Source organism: Mauremys mutica, chromosome 4 (assembly GCF_020497125.1).
Source record: "Mauremys mutica isolate MM-2020 ecotype Southern chromosome 4, ASM2049712v1, whole genome shotgun sequence".
NCBI lineage: Eukaryota > Metazoa > Chordata > Testudines > Geoemydidae > Mauremys > Mauremys mutica.
In genome coordinates, this window is record NC_059075.1 from 113,453,145 (window position 1) to 113,468,530 (window position 15,386).

General features: G+C 47.9%; 1 pseudogene; it reads left to right on the forward strand.

The window, feature by feature from the left end:
* The first annotated feature begins 1,958 nt into the window (after positions 1-1,958).
* Positions 1,959-12,863, forward strand: LOC123369016 (annotated as a pseudogene).
* The last annotated feature ends 2,523 nt before the right edge of the window (positions 12,864-15,386 follow it).

Below are 15,386 nucleotides of genomic sequence, written 5' to 3' on the forward strand. Positions count from 1 at the left end.
AATGATGGTGGCATAACCCACTCTGAATCCCTCCACCAACCATATTTTCACAGGGCTGTGCCCTACAGTAAATTAGAACCATCTTCTGCTGTCATCACAGTTACAACGCCAGTCACAGCATAGATATTGACCTCATGAGCCTGAAGTGTCACATCCTTGGCCCTGTTATAGCCTTGTCCTGGTTCCTGCAGAGAGCAGTGTGAAATCTCAGCCCCAAGCCTTTAGCATGCTTCTCCATATGTGCTTTCAGTACAGTGGCAGACAGTGTGACATCAGGAGCATTGCCAGCACTGGTTTTGATTTGATGAGTTCCAAAATATTTCCAGAGGTTTCTAAGCATCTGTTTGCCTCAATGGAAATATATTAACCCCTCAGAATTTGGCTAGTTCCACTGTAGAGAAATATTTAACCATTGGGCCAGATCAACGGAATGACTCTGGAGCCCAGTGATTAGGGCATCTATCTGGGAGGTGGGAGACTCTGGGTCCAGTGCCCCTGCTCCAATCACTCTTTCATTATTTATCCACAGTGGAACAACTTCAACAGGAGAGACTGAGAATATCCCATAGCTCAGTGGTTAAAGCACCCTCCTGAGAGGTGGGAGACCCCTCTTCAAATCTTTTCTCCCCCTCTGGCAGAGGGGGAGGAATTGAACTCCCACGTCCCAGATAAGTGTCTTCGCCACTGGGTTAAGTTATAAAGCAGGCACCTCCTCCTCCTGGATTTTGAATGGAACCCAATCCAGTAGGTATGCTCAGAGGCCACCTACTAGATTGGGCCCTGCACATGACTTAGGCAGCTGAACACTCTTTCCTCCAGTGCATGAATTAGTCTGGGGCTTAGGTGGGAGATAGGTGGCCAGATGTCTAGAAGGAGGCAGCAGTGTGCATACCCCAATGTTTAAAACTTGGGCGCGTAGGAAACGTTCACAGCAGAAAGGTATCAAGCGAGTTTAGGCACCTGTATGGTTAGGTGGTAGCCCAGTGGGAGTTTCACAAATTGCACTGGTGCTGCAAATGGGGACTTAAGCACCTAACGCTGGAATTTAGGCACCTAAATTGCTTCGGGGATTGCAGCACCCGAGTCATCAGCTCTCAGTGGATTAATACAGGTAGGGCTAGCTAGAGAGCTAAAGATGTGGAAAATGAGAGCCGGGGGTGGAGGAGTAGGAACCTGCATGGAACTTGGAGGGAGAAGCACAAGTTGATGGAGGAAAGAGTTGGAAGGAGCACCAGGAAGTCTGACGGTGTGCACGCGACTTGACAAGTAGCTGGAGTTGTAGCATATGTGTAAGACAATTTAGTTTTAGAAATGTGAAGTCCTCATGTTATTACCTAGGTTGCAGTACATGGTGGCAGCAGACAAGCTAGTGACACCCACAGCAGCTCCTAGAAACAGAACAAACAGACAGCATAGAGTGACTCAGACTACTGGATTTCCAGACAAAAAGTCTTGCACAAGCATGGAAGCAAGAATTGAGTCTAAACAGAGTTGACCATGGGGATAAAGATAAGAACATGTAGGTAAAGCTTTTTTACGGTCTCACTGGGGGGGTGGAGGGTGACAAGATGTGAGTGAGACACAGTTGCCAATAATGATGCCCAACATATAAACAGCAAAAGCATTCGAGCATTTGATCCCAGACAAAATTAGTCTATAGAGCGCTGATTTTTTAAAACCCAAAACCAAGAAGCAGGAGGAGGAATAGATACTTATATTACTGAGCTGAGAACTCTGGCATCCACATGTAACTTCAGAGACATAAAAGACTGTCTAATTAAAGACAGGGTTGTTTGTAGGACACATGATTTCAATTTACAGGAAAGAGTGTTGAGAGAAATGGCTCTAATCTGAAAGTCAAAGTGGGTGAGATAATCTCTTTTATTAGCCCAACTTCTGTTGGTGGAAGAGACAAGCTTTCAAGCTTCACAGAGCTCTTCACAGAGAAGGAAACGAGAATGTCCAAATTAAATACAAGGTAGGACAGACTTCAGTTTAACTACTTGACAAGCTTTAGACAGACAGTTGAAGATGCTCCTGATCTGCTTACATGATATACGTGGAGTAGATGGAACAGCATTATACTGGCTCTGTTTTTCTCAAACAGGATGCCAGACAGATGGGCAACTGAACCTCTTTCTCCAAGAGCCCTTGCCTGTGGTGTCTCCTATTCTGTTCCCACCCCTCCACCTTTTCAACATCTACATAATACACGATGATGCAGTTATGAGACAAATCTCTTCTGACAATCTCTACGTGTAGTTCTTTAGCTGCAGTTGATGTTGCCAAATGTGTCAAATTGTGCAAGACATCAGCATCTGCATGAAGAACAGCTGGCTCATATTTAACCCAGGCAAGACCAACGTGATGATTCCTTCTTCCCACCAACATTGTGAATTAACTGAGATACCAAGCCTCAGTGGAAGTGATGTCTGATCTCTCTTTCAAAGTGGTGCAAAGTCTTGGACTCCTGTTGGAATAGTCATTAAACCTGGACAGACAGGGGGTGACAATGTCAAGAAATGCATTCTGTCAACATGTAATTGGATAGACACTTCACAGTGATCCATTGATGGATGATTGTAAATCATTGTACTTGGAGCTGAAGGTGGAACCAATATTGATGCCCCCAGCTCATGAAAAACATAGCTGGGTGCCTCTTCAGTGATGCAGGCCACCAGGAACACACTAGGTCAGTACTCCTTTCCTTTGTCCCCTAGTTCATTCCTGTCAATTCAAGGCCTTGGTCCTAATTTCCAAAGCCACCAACTGATCAAGAACTAGCTATAGCAGAGACCACCTCTTCATGCATGACCCACGACGATAGCTGTCCCAATCTGGGACAATGCAGCTAATCAAACCTAGGACAGTGGTTGCACGACTTGGAGAGAAAGCATTCTGTCAAGGGGGTTTATATTTGGTCTAATTTTCCCTTGTAGGTTAGTCGAAGCTAAAGCCTGACTCCAGCAGAGGGTTTTGAACTTTCAAAGAGTGGGGAGCTCATGGGACTTGCAACTCCAGCAATTCATATCTAACGAGAATCCAATTCCAGCACTTCTAGATTTTTAGCAAATAGTTCTTGATGCATTGCTAAGACAAGGTGGGAAAGTGTACAACTTCTACACAAAAAGGAAAAGCAACTGTGAGTTGAAGTTAGTGTCTGATTAGAACTCTTGAAATTGTTTTTTTAATAAACCATAGATCTCCTGCACTCACTTGCTTTACCATATCCTCCTTGTTAGCTCAGGCATGTTCTGCTGTAGTATTGGTGTTCCTATGATCTATGCAGCTCAGACCTGTACTACAACATGAGTCATGTCTTCCCATACTCCTCCACAAACACCCACTTCTTGCTTCCCATTAGGAACCCATTGTCTAGTGCTGAATGTTAATATCATTGTGGTTTAAAAAGAAACACTCTTTCCCTTAAGAATTCAATGTCTTCTTTGGAGGGTGTCTGGTTACTTACAAGTTCTTAGCCCAGCCCTCTTCAAAATTTTGCACTGGGCAGTGACAACTGTTTCAAGAGATATCTCAGGGGTCGTCAAAGGCAGTGCGAGAGCATCTGAAATCATGACTCCATTCCTCCAGCACAACACACTAGACCAACAGAAGTACCTGGAGGAAGTTTTAAACCAGAGTCCCCTTATTGTGGGCAACACACCTATCTAACCTAAATTAGTTGGCACTCTAAATATTGCATGCAGCCTCCACTATGGAATATTAAAGGCCTCTTCAAGACTCTTACAGGTATCTTTATTATATTTTAATAAGATTATTAGTTTACAGATAAAGCAAAACCCCAACACCCTAGTGTGCATGACATGCTCAAAGGCTTGAAACATCCATATCAAGCTCCCAGGAGACTAAAGTGATCAGTAACAGGTGCTGACTTTTGGGCAGTGAGTCTTCTGCCTTGCTGGCATGAGAGCTTTCTCCATCACTGGTTCTCTCACAGAATTCTCTGTCCTCTTCAGGTGCAGTGGATCCTTTGAACAGTAAATGCCTGAGCCAGAGCCTATGGGAGTTTTTCCGCTTAGTTCAGTGGGCTTTGGCTCAGGTCTTACATAACCCAAAAGCTCTGTAAAGAGGCTATTTGAAAGGAACTAGAAAGCTCAAGAGCAGCTCTGCAGTAAGGAAGTCAGAAATTAAAGGTGGGGAAAACCTACTGAAGCATCTTTCATCCATTCTCCCCACCCATTGCAGGACTGTTCCCTGCAGGACTGTTCCCTGCAGTGTTTTAGTTCAGTCTAAGTTAAAATTGCTCCAGCAATAGTAATGGGGATTCCATCATGACACTAGGAGAGACCTGTCCACTGTCTAATAAGAGTAGCTCCTGTGTATAGACACAAGGGAGCTGATTCTTGTACAACTACACTACTACAGAGAAACATGAGTTACAAACTGTAATAGATAGGAATTGGTATGCACTAAGTGTAAATGGAAGAAGATTTGAAAATGGAGGAGGATAAATAACTCTATAGATAGAAATCATCACTCTTTTCTAACCTGAACATGTCCCTAATATTATCAAAAGCAGCTTGGTGTTTTGGGAAACCATCTGGCTTTAAAATAAGTGATGCTAATTCTGAAATACTGGCTTGAAGTTTGCCAGACTTGGAAATCATCTCTCCAGCAAACTTCAGGATATGAAAAGACAAGACATTCTGTATGGCAGTTCAGAATTCAAATCACCTGAAAGAGCTGAATCTGATGTCAAACCATTACTTCAGCAAATCAGAAAAGTCTGGCACACTGGGGGAAATGGGCAACCAGTTGGTCGGGGAGGACAGCCACTGCCAAAACAAACAACTTGGCTTGAATATGCCTTGTTTCAAAATCTTCCTATAATGGCTGGAGCTAGAACTCTAACTGAGATACAGAGCACAGTGTTAGAATTGATATAGAATACGAAGAGTTGTGAGCAGAAGCATCTATTTAAGACATTAGGCCAGCTGAACTATCTGTTCCAAATATTAGATGGTATTATCAAGCCACATCTAAGGGTACGTCTACACTACAAGACTATTTCGATTCATCTTAATTCGAATTTCTGGAATCAACCTAATGTAGTCGAAGTTTTGTGTCCACAATAAATACAGTAATTCGACTGTGTGAGTCCACAGTAACGGGCGAAGCGTTGACTTTTGAAGCGGTGCACTGTGGGACGCTATCCCACAGATCCCGCACTCCCCGCCGCCCATCGGAATTCTGGGATTTCCCACCAATGCATGCTGGGGGGGGGAAACAGGTCGTCATAGATGGCTTCGCCGCAATGGGATTCCCAAACTGCGGTGGGGCTATAGATGGGACTCACATTCCTATCTGGGACCGGCCCACCAGGCCAGCCAGTATATAAACCGCAAGGGCTACTTTTCCATGGTGCTGCAAGCACTCGTGGACCATAGGGGACGGTTTACCAACATCAACGTCGGGTGGCCGGGCAAGGTTCATGACGCGCGTGTGTTCAAGAACTCTGGTCTGTTTAGACGCCTGCAGGAAGGTAGTTTCTTCCCAGACTACAAAATAAATGTTGGGGATGTGCAGATGCCTACAGTGATCCTCGGGGACCCAGCCTACCGGCTAATGCCCTGGCTCATGAAGCCCTATACAAGCGCCTTGGACACTGACAAGGAACTCTTCAACTACCGGCTGAGCAAGTGCAGAATGGTGGTGGAGTGTGCTTTCGGACGTCTGAAGGGGAGATGGAGGAGCTTACTGACTCGCTCGGATCTCAGCGAAAACAATATCCCCATTGTCATTGCAGCTTGCTGTGTGCTCCACAATCTGTGTGAGAGCAAGGGGGAGATGTTTATGGCGGGATGGGAGGTTGAGGCACATCGTCTGGCTGCTGATTACGCTCAGCCAGACACCCGTGCGATTAGAAGAGCACAGCGGGAAACGCTGTGCATCCGGGAGGCTTTGAAAGCCAGGTTCCTCAGCGAGCAGCGTGACCTGTGACTATTAACTTTGTGTATAGAGAAGCGGAACCTGCCCCTGTTTCTTTACCCAGTTTCTGTTGACTCTCCTCTACAGTTTCATATCCCGTTCACCCCGTTTGCCCCCTTCCAACACACGTGTACAAATAAAGTTAATAGAGCATTGTTCAGCAACAACCTTCTCTGGACTACTGACTTCGCGTGAAAGGGTTGACACAGGGACGGTGACTGTGCTGGGTTGGGTGTGCAGTGATATAGAGACCGCTTCTAGACTATAGGACTGATAGGCTCCTGCTCGTACAGTGGTCTCTGTGGTGAGGACTGGTACAGGTGCATGTGCAGGAATGGGTGAGGGGTGCAGGCTTTGCGACGGAGTTTGGGTGCAGGCTCTGGGCTGAGGGTTGGGGGCGTAGGAAGGTGTGAGTGGTGTGTGATAATGGGGAGGAGGTGTAGGGGGTTGCGGGCTGGGGGCTGATGGTTTGATGCATTGTAGAGGCTCAGTGCTACGATAGAAGGGCAGGGTGAGGGCAACCTGCCTTGCCACTTGTGGATGGCATGCTCAATGACCCTGGGGCAGCAGACAGCATTTCTGCGGGTAGCCTCTCTACTGTGAGACAGGGATGCGGCACGGCGGGGGGTGTGTGAGACGACACGCCGGGGGAGGGGTGGCAGGTGGGGGCTGGTAACTGCTCCAGGCAGGGAATTGACGGGGCTGGGGGAGACCCGCGTGGGACAGGGCACGATCCAGGCATGGCCGGTGGAGAGACCCACCTGCAAATATACCTGGCGTAGGGCACCTTCCGCCTATGAGCAGAACATGAAAATCACCCCACAGACTGACCAGGGTGACTAGAGGCTGCACTCTGTGAGTGACCAGCTGTTGATCTTGCCCCCATATCTGTACCACTATTAACGGTGAAAGTCCTATGCAATTCCCAAACCATTCTCCCCCCTTCACGGAAAGTATTCTGCAAAGAAACCTGACGGGAAAAGAAATTACCAAAAAATAAAAACTTTTAATAATGAACAGCACATTAAGGGAAGGACTTCTCAAAAGTAAGGTACTGAGAGCGTTTTGTAAGTTTAGCACTCTGCTGTGGTGCATTAACATTTTTCACGGCCCCTGGTGCCCCTTCCTCTAGTCATTTTGGTATAGAGCCCAAGCAGCTCAAATGGGATAGAAGGGGGGGCAAGATTTTAGTTTAAGAAATTCCTCATACACCTTTTGTAGCCATTTATACTAGTGCAAAGTGGGTGTCATATGCCACCTAATCAGAATGCGAATAACTATGCAAGATGCAGGCAATGGTGAATAGGACCAATATGTTCTGCCTTGTGTAGAGAAGCGTATCCTGTAGCTTAGGATTGCTCTGCCAGCTGGGAAAACTCAAAGTGTCTATTGTTGCACTCTGTCTCCCCAAAGAAAATGTGCTAAGTTGCTGTTTAATTATCAGTACTGCAACCCTGGTGATTATTTAGGAAGAATGAGCAATCACACTGAACAGCTATAAAAAGAAAAAATCCATAATATATTGCTTTTTATTCATCAAAGTGTGTATTTATCCCCTTCCAGTGAGAGAGAATCCCCTTCCAGTGAGAGAGAATGCCTGCACAGCTGTCTGGCTCTTCCAGTGGGGTGGGCGGGTCGGATGTTCCTCATCCTCAGTTCTGTTTAGTCTTTGTTACTCTTTCCAAGGTCTCCCCTCTCTGCTGCCAGGGCTTCATTTCGCTCCCTTCTTGGGCTCCAGTGCCCATCAGCCTCTCACATCAAGGTCTCCTTCGTCTTTCTTGCCATCCCACTCTTTGTCCTCCCCTCCCCCATCTCTCTGCTGCAGGTGCCACTTAGCCTCTCCTGTGTCCCTGGTATCGTTTTCCTGTTTTTTTCCCTTCTCAGACCTGGTTCTGGCACAAATGAGCATTCAGAAGCTGTATAGCCACAGGGAGAAAAAGCAAAAACTTAGGCTACGTCTACACTACAGCTTAGGTCAGCATAACTTCTATTGATCAGGGGTGTGAATAAACCTCCTCTCTGAGCGACGTAAGTTACACCGACATAAGCGCTCGTGTGCACAGCACTGTGTTGGCAGGAGAGCTCTCTCCCGTCGACATAGAACGTCACCACCAAACGCGCTGCAGCATTGCAGCTCCACCACTGCAGTGCTATACATGTAGATGTGCCCTAAATCTCTTGTGAAGGATCAAAGCCACCAACGTCCGTTGCCCCAGGAACTTAAACCCATTGTCCATACACTGCAGGAGAGGAGAGCCCAACCATGGCTCAGGGCCAGGGAGAAGCTCACTGCAAAAAGATTGGTGCATCCTGAAGACAATAGGCTAACACTGGAATCTTGCACTGAGTGAAAAGGGTGCAGTGGGAGGTGGTGGCAGAGGGACAGAATCATGGCAACTGGTGCTAAATTACCAAGAATAAAAGCAGGCGGTCCACAGGGCTCCAGGGCTTTTACCTTGCTAAGGATGCCAGAAAACAGCCAGCCAGTCTTCCCAGCCACAGTTGCCAGTTTTGGTTGGGCATGTTCCTGGAGGTTTCATCACAGGATACTCTTTAATTAAAGATTAAGCTTTAATTCCTGGAGACTCCAGGATAATCCTGGAGGGTTGGCTACCCTATTACCAGCCCTCAGTCTCATGCAACAGGGTTAGCATGTATTTTGCAGTCCCCTTTTCTGCAGGTGGGGTAGAGGCAGCCATGGTGAGGAGGGGAGCCATTCTGGAAAGATTGAACTGAATGTGAGACACTCTCATTTATGGTGCTCTTGCTTTTAATGCCATTCTCCCTGCATATTTAGCTCCACTTCTTGCTGAATTTTGCAAGTTAGGTCCCCTACCATGGTTACGTTCACTGCATACACACCACAAAGTTAGTTAACGTATAAATTATCTTGCTGGAAAATTGCAACATAATACTACATCAATTCATAGAATTCAGAACGATAACACATAAGAGCCTAAAAACCACAGAGAGAGAAAGCATGCTGCTCTCTATACAGAGAAACACAGCTCACCTCATTTTACTCTAGGAAGCCAACTGCAGATTGACTGCTGCTAGGCCCAGATCCCACACTTCCCTACAGAGCCTTCTGTCTGCAAGCAGGATCAGGAAACCCCCCTGACATTTCAAATTAAACTTAGGATTTTAAACACAGTTTTCAATACACCATAGTCACAAGCCAAGGTGATCATTTAGTTGGTTCCTAACATTTTGAATTCACAGCTGGGTTCCTTGGCTTGGGTGGGATGTGTTCTGGAAGTGGGGCATCTTCAGCAGTTGTTCTGTGGAAGGACCTGCAGTGGGGCCAGCCAGCAGAACAGAGGCACTCACAGAGATGTCAATTTCTTCCTGCAGACACTCAGATTTGCTAGTTATGTGGTGAAATCCCAGACATCTTCCACAGGGGAGTACAGCATGGACCCCTGATGGAACAATAAGCATAAAGTCTGAGTTTCCTCTTTTCTCCGAGTAGGGGGGCATGGAACCATCCGTTTTGGCAACAAACCCAAACTCCTCAGCCAAAAGCTTGAGCTGATCCTGATCTCTTGCGGAGAACTGAACCTGCTTGGCAGTGGTTTTTATTTGTGTGTCCTTGGTCTCTTCCAGGTTTAATCAAAACAGAAGTGATGAAATGCTGGGAGAAATGCCAGGCTTGAGGTACATGAATGCCACATCCAAACGAAATACTGGAACCCTTGTCTTTGAGCTAGAGCCTCATTCAGACGGCAGGGCTGGGAAGATGATCTGAATGGAACCTGAAACACTTTCACTGATAAGGAAACTGAGGCACAGAGTTACAGCCCAGCTTTTCAGAAATCGCCACTCATGTGGGTGCCCTAAAAATTAGAGGCTTTTTGAAAACAGAGGCTAAGTGACCTGCCTACATTGACACAGGAAGTCTGGCAGAGCGGGGATTGTCAAAGGTGCCTAAGGGAGTTGAATTCAATGGGAGTTGGGTACTTAATTCCTTAGGCACTTTGATAATCCCAGCCCTTAAATACTGACCCAGACCCACAAGGCCATGCTCCCTCCAACCCTTTCTGTTAAGGGCAATTCATCACTAATGGGAGAAACTTGACAAATGTCCAGTGTGACAGGTCCCCCATCCTCTTTAACATAGATTGTGGGTGGTTCCCATATTAGCTCAGAGGTTCTGGTGAGCAGAAAGCATTAAAGGTAGATGACTAAGCTCGAGCACTGGGGCTCATGGTGGCAGCTGCCAGCAGGTTCCCTGTGAGAAAATAGGCCACATTCTACTGAGCTGAAGTAGCAAGTAGTTATCTCAAGGCAGTTACAAAGCTGCAGCTGAGGCTGTTTGAACAGGGGTTTCTGTGTCATAGTGAGAACTCATCGCAAAGTTCAAGTTGCACTTGTTTCAAAGGACACATAGTTCAGCAGCCCTCCCGTGATTTCTACAACAGTCCTGTGGTGGGTCAGAGTCTAAGGGCTGCCTCTCATAAAAAGGGAATTTACACATACTCAGCTGACTCCACGTTGCCCTTTGGACTGACACATCAACAGCATGGGCTCAGCTCCCTTTCCCATTTCCTCTTTGGTTTTTTGGTCAGTGCAAACTGGAAACAGAGACCACAACTCAGAGCTGCTACCATGAACTTTGGCTGCAGCGTGAAATATTTGCTCTGGCCAATCAGGAAGTATTATCTAATCTCTAAAATAAACAACTTGCCTGCTTAAACTGAATGACCCGATAGCTAAGATAAAAGCCATTCTGCAGATACCTACCCCATACTGGTGGTGTCTGATGTTTCCTAGGGGTGATACATTTCCTCACCCAAGGAAAATACTTGAGCAGATGAGCTACTGAAATGCCCTTTTGCTTGCAGACAGAAACAGGGTTGAGGCCCTGATTCAGCAAAGTACCTAAACTTGTGCCTAAATCGCACTGACTTCAGTAGGACTTAAAATGCTTTGTTGATTTAGGGCCATATAATCAGCCCCTTGGAAAACACAAGGAGTTCCAAAGCCCAGTTATGTTTGCTTTTAGGTTCAGTAACAACGCATAGAAGGCCTTTCTCTCAGGGTACATATTCACTGCAGTTAACTTGTGTTATGTATGCTCAAGTTACTCCTCTCAAATTAACCTAGCTTGCCTGAGAGCAGCCACACTGAGAAATAATACTTGAGCTGCAAAGAATCCTGTGGCACCTTATAGACTAACAGATGTTTTGCAGCATGAGCTTTCGTGGGTGAATACCCACTTCATTGGATGCAAGTAGTGGAAATTTCCAGGGGCAGGTATATATATGCAAGCAAGAAGCAAGCTAGAGATAACGAAGTTAGTTCAATCAGGGAGGATGAGGCCCTGTTCTAGCAGTTGAGGTGTGAAAACCAAGGGCTTGGCTACACTTACAAATTTGCAGCGCTGCAGCAGGGTGTGAAAACACACCCTCTGCAGCGCTGCAAATTGCGGCGCTACAAAGCGCCAGTGTAGTCAAAGCCCCAGCGCTGGGAGCCGCGCTCCCAGCGCTGTCCGTTATTCCCCACAGGGAAGTGGAGTACGGACAGCGCTGGGAGAGTTTTCTCCCAGCGCTGGTGCTTTGATTACACTTAGCGCTTCAAAGCGCTGCCGCGGCAGCGCTGCCGCAGCAGCGCTTTGAAATGCAAGTGTAGCCAAAGCCCAAGGGAGGAGAAACTGGTTCTGTAGTTACTTGAGCTGTTGTCTTTCAGGGCTGGTCTACACTGAAAAGTTACATTGGCATAGCTACATCACTCCACACCCCTGAGTTACGTCAACCTAACCCCTGGTGTAGGCAGGTCAATGGAATTCTTCTGCAACCTAGCAGGGAGGTGGATTACTTACAGTGATGGGCCCTTCCTGCCGCTGTAGTAAGTGTCTACATTGAAATGCTGCAGCATTGTAGCTGTGCCACAGTAGTGCTTTTAAATGTAAACAGAGCCTTACACTGAGGTGCTATACTCTCTTATGTGGTGCTAAGGCGTCTAGAGGTGTGTCCCGTGGTTCTTAGGCCTGGTCTACACCTAAAACTTAGGTAGACCTAGCTCTGTCGTTCAGGGCTGTGAACAGCATCAGGCCCTGTGCAACACAGTTAGGTCGACCTAACCCCCACTCTAGACACAGCTAGATCGACCAATTTTTTTTCATTGACCTCACTGCTGCCTCTTGAAGGAGTTGATTTACTACAGCAACAGAAAAAACCCCTTCGTCACTGTAGCAAATGTCTACATTGCAGTGGAGTTGCAGCAGTGTCACGGTCGTGCTTGTAATGTAGAAATACCATCAGTGCTGCAGTAAGCTGAGTTGCTCTGTGAATTCTTTCCCAGGGAATTGGGAAAGAGCGTATCTGTTCTTTCTGGGCACACGGCTGGAGGGAGACTGGGAAGGCACTGGAGCACTAGCGGCACTCAAGTGGAGCTAGCCTGCCTCCACCACTGGTGGCGCTGGCGGGGATCGTGCTGCTCCTGGCAGCGGCAGCGGCACTGGGCGGGGCCAGAGGTGAGACATGCCCGGAGCCCACCATCGTCCCATCCTATTACACCACAGCCGACGCCGTCATCTCCTTGGAGAGCGTCTTTGTGGTGGAGATCATGCTCACCTGCCGCGACGGGGCGCAGAATGTCACCCTGTATGCTGACGTCAACGGAAAACAGTTCCCCATCACTCGCGGGCAGGACGTGGGGCGCTACCAGGTCTCATAGAGCATGGAGCACAGGGCCACCCAGTCGGGCACCTACAAAGTGAAGTTCTTCGATGAGGAGTCGTACAATGCCCTGTGCAAGGCCCAGCGCAACAACGAGGATGTATTGGTGATCCGAGCCCTGTTCACAGCATGGATCACCAGGGTACCTGGGTCTCCACGGAGGTGCTGGCTGCCGCCCTCGGGCTCCTTGTCTACTATCTGGCTCTGAGTGCCAAGGGGAGCATCCAGGCCTGAGGGGGGAGCCGGGGTCCCCCCCGTGAGGCCAAACGCTGCCCCTCTGTGTGTCCCCTGCTGGACCCCAATAAACACAGCAGAGTGGTTGCGTTAGTAGTTGACAAATTGTGCTAACTTAAGCTTTAGCCCATTCCCCTCTGTTGGGCCAGCCAACTCAAGTGAAAAGCACTCCTGCCCTTGAGTTAAGGGTTTCTGTGTGTGGTTGGGACTCAAGTTTGGGTTTGATATTCCTAAGGTAAAAAACATGCAGAAAAAAAAATCATTCTCACCAGGGAGGGGAAGGGGAAGCTTTTTTGAGGCCACTGAAAAATAGCATAAAAGGCACTTAAGAAATCCTTAGCAGTTCACCTTAAAAAACAAAGCCACACGGTATACATGGAATCCAGCCATTCCCACCACACCCACTTTCCCAGTGCTGGGGCCACAGCCAGGCTTTCCCCAGGATTCAGGGGAAAGCCAGCTAAATTATTCTTTGGTCCCTTATTTAACAAAGCTAGGACACCTGTTGCCCAGTGTGAGGCTGTGAATAGTCCGTGAGTGTTAGTGTATCAGGGAGATTTTTTTCCTCTCAGCGTCTAGCAATCCATTTACATTTCTGAGGGAGAAAAGTTTGAGCCACCTCCCACTGAAATCAATGGTAAGGTTCCATTTCAAAGAGATTTGAACCGACCCCTAAATGTGCAGTGGAAAGGGCTAGAAAAATCCATCTTTTCCACTGAAAAGGACTAAGATTAGCCTCGATGGTAGAAGGGACCAAGAACATCAGGAATCTGGGCCTGAAATCTTTGCAGGACCCAAAGGTTTGCCTTGTGCTGGGCTGAGAAAGATGGTTGTTTCCAGTGCTACATGTTCGAAGTAACTGAAAGCCTTAGGGAAACTACTGTATGTAACCAGCTGTGCACCTAACCTACAGCCAGGCTCATTCCCGGAGCACCAGCTTAGACCTCAGTGCGCTATTTTCCTTGCACGATACACCAGTAAAACAGAAATATAAAATCCTCCCCTTTGCCACATCATGCACAGCACATTAGAAATGCAGTGGTACCAGAGCTCCAGAGTTTTGCTGCCTAGACCTCCATTTGGGCCCCACCTCAAGCCTCACAGGGTACAGTGGGGTCACCCACAAACTCCCTATACCTGGTAGAAAGGCTGTATGCAGAAAGCCCTTAGAAATTAAGAATGACCTATCCCACAAGGGCTCTCCAAATCCACAAGGCCCATCCATAGTAATACTGAGCTCTGATCTAGCACGTCTCATGCTCCAAGAGCTTTTCAGACATGAACTGAACAAGATGCAGGGCACCTTGCAAGGCATCTGCACATCTGCGTTCAATGGTTGTGCATTATGCTTTTCCCTCTTAAAAAAAAAATCAAGTGACTCCAGGACTGTCATTTCTGTAGAGGAGGCAGTGTGGCCCAGTGGATAGGACGTGGGGCTAACTCAGGAGACCTAGATTCTGTTCCCAATTCTGCCACTGACCTGCTGTGTCCTTGGGCAAGTCACTTCCCCTCTGTGTTCAATTCCTCCTCCCGCCCTGTATCTATCTTGTCTATTTGGTGTGTAAACTCTTTGAGGCAGAGAATGTCCATTACTATGGGTCTGTATAGCAGGGCCTAGAGCTCAGGTCGGACTTCAAGGAACTACCTAGTTAAAAGTAACCAATATTTTAGTCACATGACAGCATGAAACTGAAGCATCACATCCTTGGCCTTGTTATATTCCTGTCCTGGTTATTTCAGAGAGCAGCATGACTCCTCAGTCCCAGGGCTTTCCCATGCAGGAAGCCAGGCTGCTGTTTCCTGTGTGCTCCTTTCAATCCAATAGCAAACACTCTGAAGGCAGGAGCTTTGGCAGCAGGGATTTTGGTTTGATAAGCTCCAAAACAGGTAACTCCCAGTGGGTTCTAAGCATTGGTGTTTGCATTATTGGAAATACATCATCTCCTAGGAAACTGGCTAGTTCCCAGGTGGATAAGACCAGGGGCGGCTCCAGGAATTGCGCTGCCCCAAGCACGGCGGCATGCCGCCGGGGGCGCTCTGGCGGTCGTCGGTCCCATGGCTCCGGTGGACCTCCCGCAGACGTGCCTGCAGAGGGTCCGCTGGTCCCACGGCTCTGGTGGACCTCCCGCAGGCATGCCTGCGGATGCTCCACCAAAGCCGCGGGACCAGCGGACCCTCCGCAGACACGCCGGCGGGAGGTCCATTGGAGTCGCCTGCCACCCTCCCGGCGACAGGCAGAGCGTCCCCCGCGGCATGCCACCCCAAGCACGCGCTTGGCGTGCTGGGGTCTGGAGCTGGCCCTGGATAAGACCACTTGGGGACAGGGGAGGCTTTGTGGGAGGCCAAGTATGGGAGACCAAGGAAGGTTTCAACAGAGGCCTAATAGAGTAGGTCAAAACTCTTGCTTTGATTGAATCCCCCATAACCATGCCTCAGTGGGTCACAACTGAGGATGCCAAATTCAGGATGAACTGCTGAGAAATACGGCAGATACACCCCAAGACTGGTGGCTAATTCCCCATG